This window comes from Acanthaster planci, linkage group LG01 (assembly GCF_054643075.1).
Source record: "Acanthaster planci isolate LZ-2023a linkage group LG01, COTS_SCS, whole genome shotgun sequence".
Taxonomy (NCBI): Eukaryota; Metazoa; Echinodermata; class Asteroidea; order Valvatida; family Acanthasteridae; genus Acanthaster; species Acanthaster planci.
The window spans coordinates 13,834,489-13,842,002 of NC_141777.1; the positions used below are offsets into that span (position 1 = coordinate 13,834,489).

Below are 7,514 nucleotides of genomic sequence, written 5' to 3' on the forward strand. Positions count from 1 at the left end.
AAAATTTAGGTCGTTTGTAACGGTTGCAATCGTTCTTAAATATACTAGTCAAGCGAATTGCTATGCTAATATTTTACGTGTGATAACTGAACGACAAGGGAACATGCTTTTTTTTTATCATTCAAAGGGTGTACAGAATGTATGTTGACAGGGAGGAGTAGGGGCGAGGAGGAGCCTGTTTACGCCTTTCAAAACTGTGAAAAATTGAAAATAAATAAATTGAGAATCAAGTAAAGACAGTGAAACGGTTTCCTTTTTAATTTGCACGCTCTAAGAGGGGAAAGAGCGCAGACAAAAAAAACGCTTTGTAAGCTGTTAAAATTATGAAAAATGGATGAACCAACTTACTTTTAACCAGCCGCGCTATAATGTACAGTGCCTGCATGTTACATATCCTGCCCTCTTTGCCGTGTTTCTCAGATTGCAGGGCGCATCCCGGAACTAACTGGTGAATCCTCAAGTGCGATAACCCCGTCAAGAACATGTCTTATTGTTTCCAAAGCAAACGTAAATACGAACACAACCTCTAAGTGCAAAGTGTAACAGCCTGGGTGTAAAGAATGCAGAGATGTCCACTCATTGCCTCTCTGGACGTTGGCCGCAGAAGTATCATGCAATGTTTAACCCGAACAACCTCCACTAAACACCAACTCGTGTTAAGTAACATTAAAAGTAAAACAGCGCCAATCAATTTCTCACGTTCGCTATTTACCATTACTTTTAGAAAATTTGGTGCAACCTTGATTAGTTTTGGCAAGGGGTATACAAGTAACTTTAACATACCCAAAAGTTAATCTGATAAAGTAACAGTTTCGATGTATAACGCAACATAGGCAGTGAGGAGCGCTTTTCAGTTGCCATCTTGGATGTTTATCATGTAGGTCTCGCGACCTTTGGTGATATCGCGTATATTCCCGGCCAGCTTCCTAGCATCCCAGTGAGAGGTGTAGATGCCCGGTCTGAGATTCCACTCATTCTGCGAGTACACGCCCAGGCTAGAGTAGACGCGGGGCTTGAAAACAATTCGCTCCCTGAGACCCAACCGGCGCAAGGCGGCCTCCACCTTCAGCACGTCCGACTTGTCGGTGAAATCTTTGGTGTACACGCTGACAACGTGCTGCGCACCATACAGATCCTTCCCTTCTTTTGTGTCTGCCACGGGCGTTACCTTGGTGTGCGTGCCTAGCTTGCCTTTCACGGTAGCCCTGGCGATTTTCTCCCACGTGGTGTCAATCTCTTCTGCAGTGTTCACGAAGAGCAGCCAGATACCGCCCAAGCACCTTGCAATTTTGGACAAGTAGTAAGATTTAGTCTCATGGTAAAATGGCCTTATTTTGCCATAACATAAAAAGAGGAAAGAAAAGTAAAGCGAAAATGAGAATACAATCGGCAAACTCATCTTTTTTTCAACAATCACCGAAATGTTTGTCGATTATTATTAACACCTAAGATAAAGGCAAAGAGAAATCGATCAGACTCCATGGCTTCTTTCGATGAGAAATAAATAACCCTCGATCTCGTATTTCTCTATGAGAAATTCCCATGATACAGTCTTTGTACCATAGGCGAAACAAGTCAAATACAAGCCACAGACTCATCTTATATGTTCATCAAAATTTTGTTTTACCAGTTAGAAATTGCCATTTCTTTAATAGCATCAAAGTTGATAGTTTTCTTGGAAGCCTTGAGCTTTTCCCAGTCATTCTCTAGATCCTCCAGATTGCCCAATCCTTCTTCCTCATAGGAGGACGACAAGACTCGAATCCAGCCAATTCTATCAGACCTGAAAGTAACACTCACAATGAAGCTTCTGGCGGGAAGGGGGTGCACTAAAGAAGAAGTCTGACCTGATAGAAATTCTTAAACCTTTAGCAGGACAGAATTAGGGATTTGGCCATGTCACACTTAACCAGCTCACTTTCAGCCACGCAATTACGCATCATATCGTAACTTTACTTAAAAAAAGGCTGGTTAAAACAACTGAAAATTGGTTTAAAAAATAATCAGCAGATAATAATAATTATGTCCAACCAAACGTGTCTGATTGGACACATATCCACCATTTGTGGTATATTAACCGGTTTATTTTTAAAGAGGACACATACACCTTAGATTTGCACATCTTTACACAACCATGGTGCATCAGCATACAGTTGATGACTAAGTATCGATTTCTCGACTCACCACGACGAACCTATGACATTTTGTGAGTACAGTGCTTCCGAATTTTACGAAAAAATTAGTGGTCTTTGAAGGTTTTAATTGTGCCTTTGTTGTTGCCAGGAGACTAGCGAGACAAAGACATAGGCCTGCTGGAAGGTGCACACTGGGGATTTTTTCACTCTTTTCAAAGAAATATTTTCAGGGTTAGCAGAATATACGTGGATTTGCCTGCCTAAACACATTTTGATGTATTGCGCATCTCTTTGGGTAAAAATGAGTGCAATGAGCCAGGCCAGTATTTCAATACAGTAAGGTGATGCGGGAACAAAGCACATGTGCAAACCTACATGTACGTAGGGCCGCGCTGATGGGGCAGGCTTTGCATGCGCGTCCAAATGACCAGGGACGGGGCTCATTTTGCGCATGCACTTTTGGAATATCACGCTGGCTCATTAAGATCATGCATCTGATTTTGTTCGAGCAAAAGCCTACAAGTCTTCAGTAAACCTACACTAATCCCTAGCATGGTCTTGTTTACTGTGGAAAAACATACACTTCTCACCGTTTCACTTTTGAAGGCGCACTCATTTCAAAAACTTGTCCGGCATTTCGTCCAGCTCACCCTCGGAGTAGTCGGCGGGGTCGAAAAGCAGTCCGTCCACTGTGCCAGCTTTTTTCGAGTCTACGAACGAGCGTTTGGCACGTCCGCTACCGTGTCGATTGATGGAAAAAAGTACACGTAGGAATTAGACCTTGTACAAAAAGGGACCTATTCCCTTGGAACTCGGACAAAGTAGCACAGGACGAAACTGTTTCTGAATAAGATTTGAATACGATGGGCTACGAGAGGGTCAAGCCCTCGTCATGTGATTATCAGGAGGGGCAAATGATCCAAATTAAATATTACGAAAAGTTTAATTCACTGGAGAATTCAAAATACGAACAAGTGTTAGACACAATAAAGAAATAAGGAAACACAATAAAAACCTAGCATGCAAATTTTTTTTAAATCTTGAAATCTTCCCCGGGGGGCGGGGAGAAAATGCTTGCAGGAATGCAAAAATTAGTTTACTGTCCACTCAAACGTGCTACTCACAAGTAGATAAAAATGGGTTTACCTGAAGCCAACTTTTAAGTTCGAATTCGTGTTATTTTGGTTAACTCACAGTTTCAGTGTCGACAGATTTCCGACGAGAGACTCTATGGGGTCTTCTTCCTCAGATTTACTGGATCTTGCGGACCGCCTTGGTTTCTTGTCCATCGTGATGTACCCGAATAGGTGTATGAAGTACGCCCTCTGCTGATGAATGTGTAAAATCTGGCGTCAGATACATTTCAAATGCCTGTGAAATGTTGGCTTGCCGCTCTGTGGCAAGCCAACATTGCCTTGCAGCATTTTTTCTTTGTTTGCGTGAGAGTGCATGCTCATCTAAAACACACTCAGGCTAGAAAGTATAATTATTGTCGATTTTAATGTGTTACAGTCTGGGTTGGCAAAAACTTTCTGTTCGATTCAAGTCATTTGGTTATGGATTTTAAGGATTTGTAATTATGATTTTGGTTTCATTTGAATTAAAGTGTCCACTTTTGAGTAGAGTATAAGTGAAAATCTACCTTTTTTCTCAATAAGTTCAAATGTATTTTACTGCGATTAGAAAAAAACAAAACCATTAATTGAATGTTCTTCAGTAAATTCCTAGGGGAATTTTATAATCAAGCCAGAGTCACAACTCATTTAATCACAGTGGAGCTGGATCCCAAGCTATTTAACGCCACCGCATTTACAAACGTTACAACACAGTAACAAATACGAGTTTTTCACATTTAAACATTTAAGTAGCACACAAGGCACTTTTACATGTGGTTGGTGACGTTTTGTCACTCACAGGTCCTTCTGTTGAGTTCCTAGTTTATACATTCCTGTAAATTCTAGTTTCGACAAAACGTTGAGCCCTGCTTTAAAATCTAGTACCTTTGGTGCCAGTATCCCTGAAGAAACTGTCAACTCTGAAAGTCATGTAAGCTACATGCATGTACATTAGGCACTAAAATGTATGTAGTTTGCATGGGCTTAGTCAGCGGCGTAGCGAGCGGGGGGGTATTGGGGTACTGACCTCCCCCCAATCATTCTTTTCAGTCAGCAAATAAAGGGTCAGTCGGCGAATGAAACTGAAATTGACATCATGACTTATTGATGTACATCGGCCACCAGCGTTTCCCCTAAAGAGATGCTGCCTGTAGGTGTGCCGCGCTTACAAAATATCTAGCACTCAGGGTTTTATCTCGGATTTCCCGAAAGTCTGCCCGTCCTGATCAGGCTCCTGTGTCCCGATGTGTATTTAATAGGCGATTTTCAAGTCCCGCGCATACGAACATCACGTGCGTACATGTATTTTGGTGCTGTCCTTGAAGTAGGTCAACTTCAAAAAGAAACGGGAACCAGTTGCACAAGTTGGCAATCCCCGCGATTGGAACTGTGCCTGAGGGCGTGCACGGGTTAATAAGCGAACCTGGATGGGGCCCGTCCGTATCTAGATATAGGTGGGAAATTGTTTCGTTCGCGCAGTTTACAGGGTAATATAATGCTTTATTCTAAACAAAAATGCATCCTTATCGCTGAGTCGTCTCAAGTATGTTTTAATGATCATTGTGTTTTTTTTGGGGGGGGGCTGATGCCCGGCCAAAGCTAGAGGGGAGAACGAGTCCACTGTTCAATCTTTCTTAATTACAGACTTGTGCATTAAGTTCTCCCACTATATCTTTCGGCTTCTAAAGACTGGTGCAAACTTTCCTGAATTTCGCTGATTATTCCAAACAGGGCCACTCAACATATTGCAGGACCGTTGTCATGCAATTATTACGATATCACTTTCTTGCTCCTCCCGTCGGCCGACTCCGGCCTTGTCCTTTAAAACTTTGCAAAATTGTAAGGTTGCCAAGAAAATCGAGTCTACTAAAGAAACGATCGACGGGTTAAAACTGTGAACCCGTAATTTTGGTTCTATTTTTCTTCTCCGTTTCACCATTTCTAAAAAAAGAAATTTTCCAAGTGCCAATAGTTTGAGATGGCAAACGCTTGTTAATCTCACAAAGTGGAAGAAGCGCCTTGCGCAAAGTAATGAGTTGCCAAAATAGTACATGCCACGTGCTCTGTAGTAACCTCCCGTGCGATGCATCGGTGCCATGGGACTCTGGCAATGTGCACGTAAAAGCCGCTTGCTACACGCATACAATGTAGTCGCAGGGCTCGCAAATTGGGCTAACCATCACAGGAGCCAGCTAAATTTGTCAGTTTACGGGAGCAAGTAGCTCCCATACGCCATATCTGTTCTCTCCGTCTCATGCCTTGCTGCATATGCCAGTGTCAGCGAAAACGTACTAACCTTACGTCACGCTGTAAATTCACTGTGAAATGTGTGCTTCCCGAGTTGTAGTGGAGATTGCTAATCACAATACTTCCATTCACGCAGAAACGGCTGTAATGAGTCCCACTGACACGATGAGAATATTGACGTTTCACTGGCAGCAAATCTCAACACAATGAGTACCGGATGGCCCCAAGATACTGTTTACGTAACACAGTACAGGTATATGTACAATGTACAGCTGACATTCAGTCGCGTGCATTACCGGGTTTTAGCACCATTCGGTGTCCTTGCCGCGTGTGGCATGCAAAATGCGCCGGGAGTGCATGCGCATGCGAGCCTGCTGCGCTCGGTGACATCGCAAAAACTTCTGCTCACGTTGTGGTTCCATGATATGGGTGATCTGAAGTAAAAAAAAAATCAGGTTTTATATGGCAAGAATACAAACACACGGGCTTTATTGCTTTCGCTTTTCTTTGTAATTTAGGGGCACAACGGGTGCTTTTTAGCTACCTGCGCACGCTAATTTCGAGCCCTGAGTTGTTGATTCTGGAACAATTTACATTGTACACAGAAGTGGCACATAACATTTTTAACTGTTTTCAGGTATTAAGTCAATCATGCTATTATCTGACTCAGCGAAAACGTGAAATGAGGAATGTACTTTGTTTTTGTTAAAAACTTTTGCAAATTCAACAACTGGGGATATCCGTAAAATTGTGAAATTGAGGCACGCGGTAAGCAACTCAAAACACCCCCTCCATATTTCACTGATTTAAAGCATTATGGTGTTAAAGTGGCGAGCGAGTCACAAATCATTAAATTGACCCTGTCCCCCGAAAAAATTCCTTCGCTACGCCGCTAGTATGAAGGTATTTATTAATTGCTAATAATGTGATCATAATCAATTTTCTTGATTGGAATGTCTTAATTTTAAATCCCGATTTGTTTATTTTTCCAACAAAAGATATAACTAGAAAAAGAAACTCAACACACATTGCTTGCTTTGGAATAATGATACCGATGCCTCAAATTTAATAATCTGATTTTAGTTACAGGATTTACCCTGACACCGACGTATATTCATAAACACTGTGTACTCAGTGCTTATCACTTATTTACAAGCTCGCTCGGGTGGGACTCGAACCCACGACCTCCTGCTTACTAGTGCAGCTACCCTACGCGAACAACTCGATTTGCGGGCAGTTGGCCCAGTCAGATGTACCTGTAGCAACGGGTACGGCGAACCTTTCAATTTTTACGTGTAAAACCTGTAGGCCCAGTCAATATTAATCAATATCTCCCGACACTAAGTAGATCTTGAAATAATCTGATTAAAATTTTTTTTAATCTGATTTTTTTTCTCTTACCTTTTAAAATTTCAAAACAAATAAAAAGCAACCCTGGGCACGCACAAAGGGAAATGAAAACACCAAAGCACCAAAAATTAAAAACGTAGTCATTTGTGAACTCAACAGGACTCAATCCAGCACGATTCTTTTCCAGTGGGACTGGGAGCCTCAGGCCAGTTGGATTCTTTTAAGTGCCCGATCGTTGCTGGAACTTAAGCTATGGCTGACGCATTGGCAAGGCATTTGATTCATGTACGTAGTAGGACAACATCTTTTTTTATCATTTCGTCAAGTTGCTTTTTCAATGCTGTGTATTTTTTGTGTGTAGGTGAGTAGACCCCCTAGATACGCGCCTAAGACGGTAACATGATTAAAATGACAAAAATCCATTCTAGTGGATAATACGTGCATTGAAATTTGAAAGGACTAGGCCTATATCGTCAGTTTCAATATCTGGATATCAATATCTAACTTACCTTTTAGAGGATAGGGTTGAGTCTTGACAGTCTGACTCTCAGAGATGGTGCCCTTTGGATTCTGGCTTCAGCAACATTCAGCCCAGTCAATGCCCCCACTTACTGCTATATCTGCTTATGTTAATTGCATGTGCAATCCGCGCAATTGCGAAATCTGG

General features: G+C 42.0%; 1 pseudogene across 1 annotated transcript; it reads right to left on the reverse strand.

Moving 5' to 3' along the window:
* Positions 1-231: 231 nt before the first annotated feature.
* Positions 232-7,514, reverse strand: LOC110979447 (UPF0696 protein C11orf68 homolog; annotated as a pseudogene). The gene is made up of 5 exons (XR_015425574.1): positions 7,357-7,514; positions 3,330-3,460; positions 2,726-2,871; positions 1,628-1,783; positions 232-1,280 (listed from the first exon to the last, which is right to left on the reverse strand). The product of XR_015425574.1 is annotated as a UPF0696 protein C11orf68 homolog (transcript).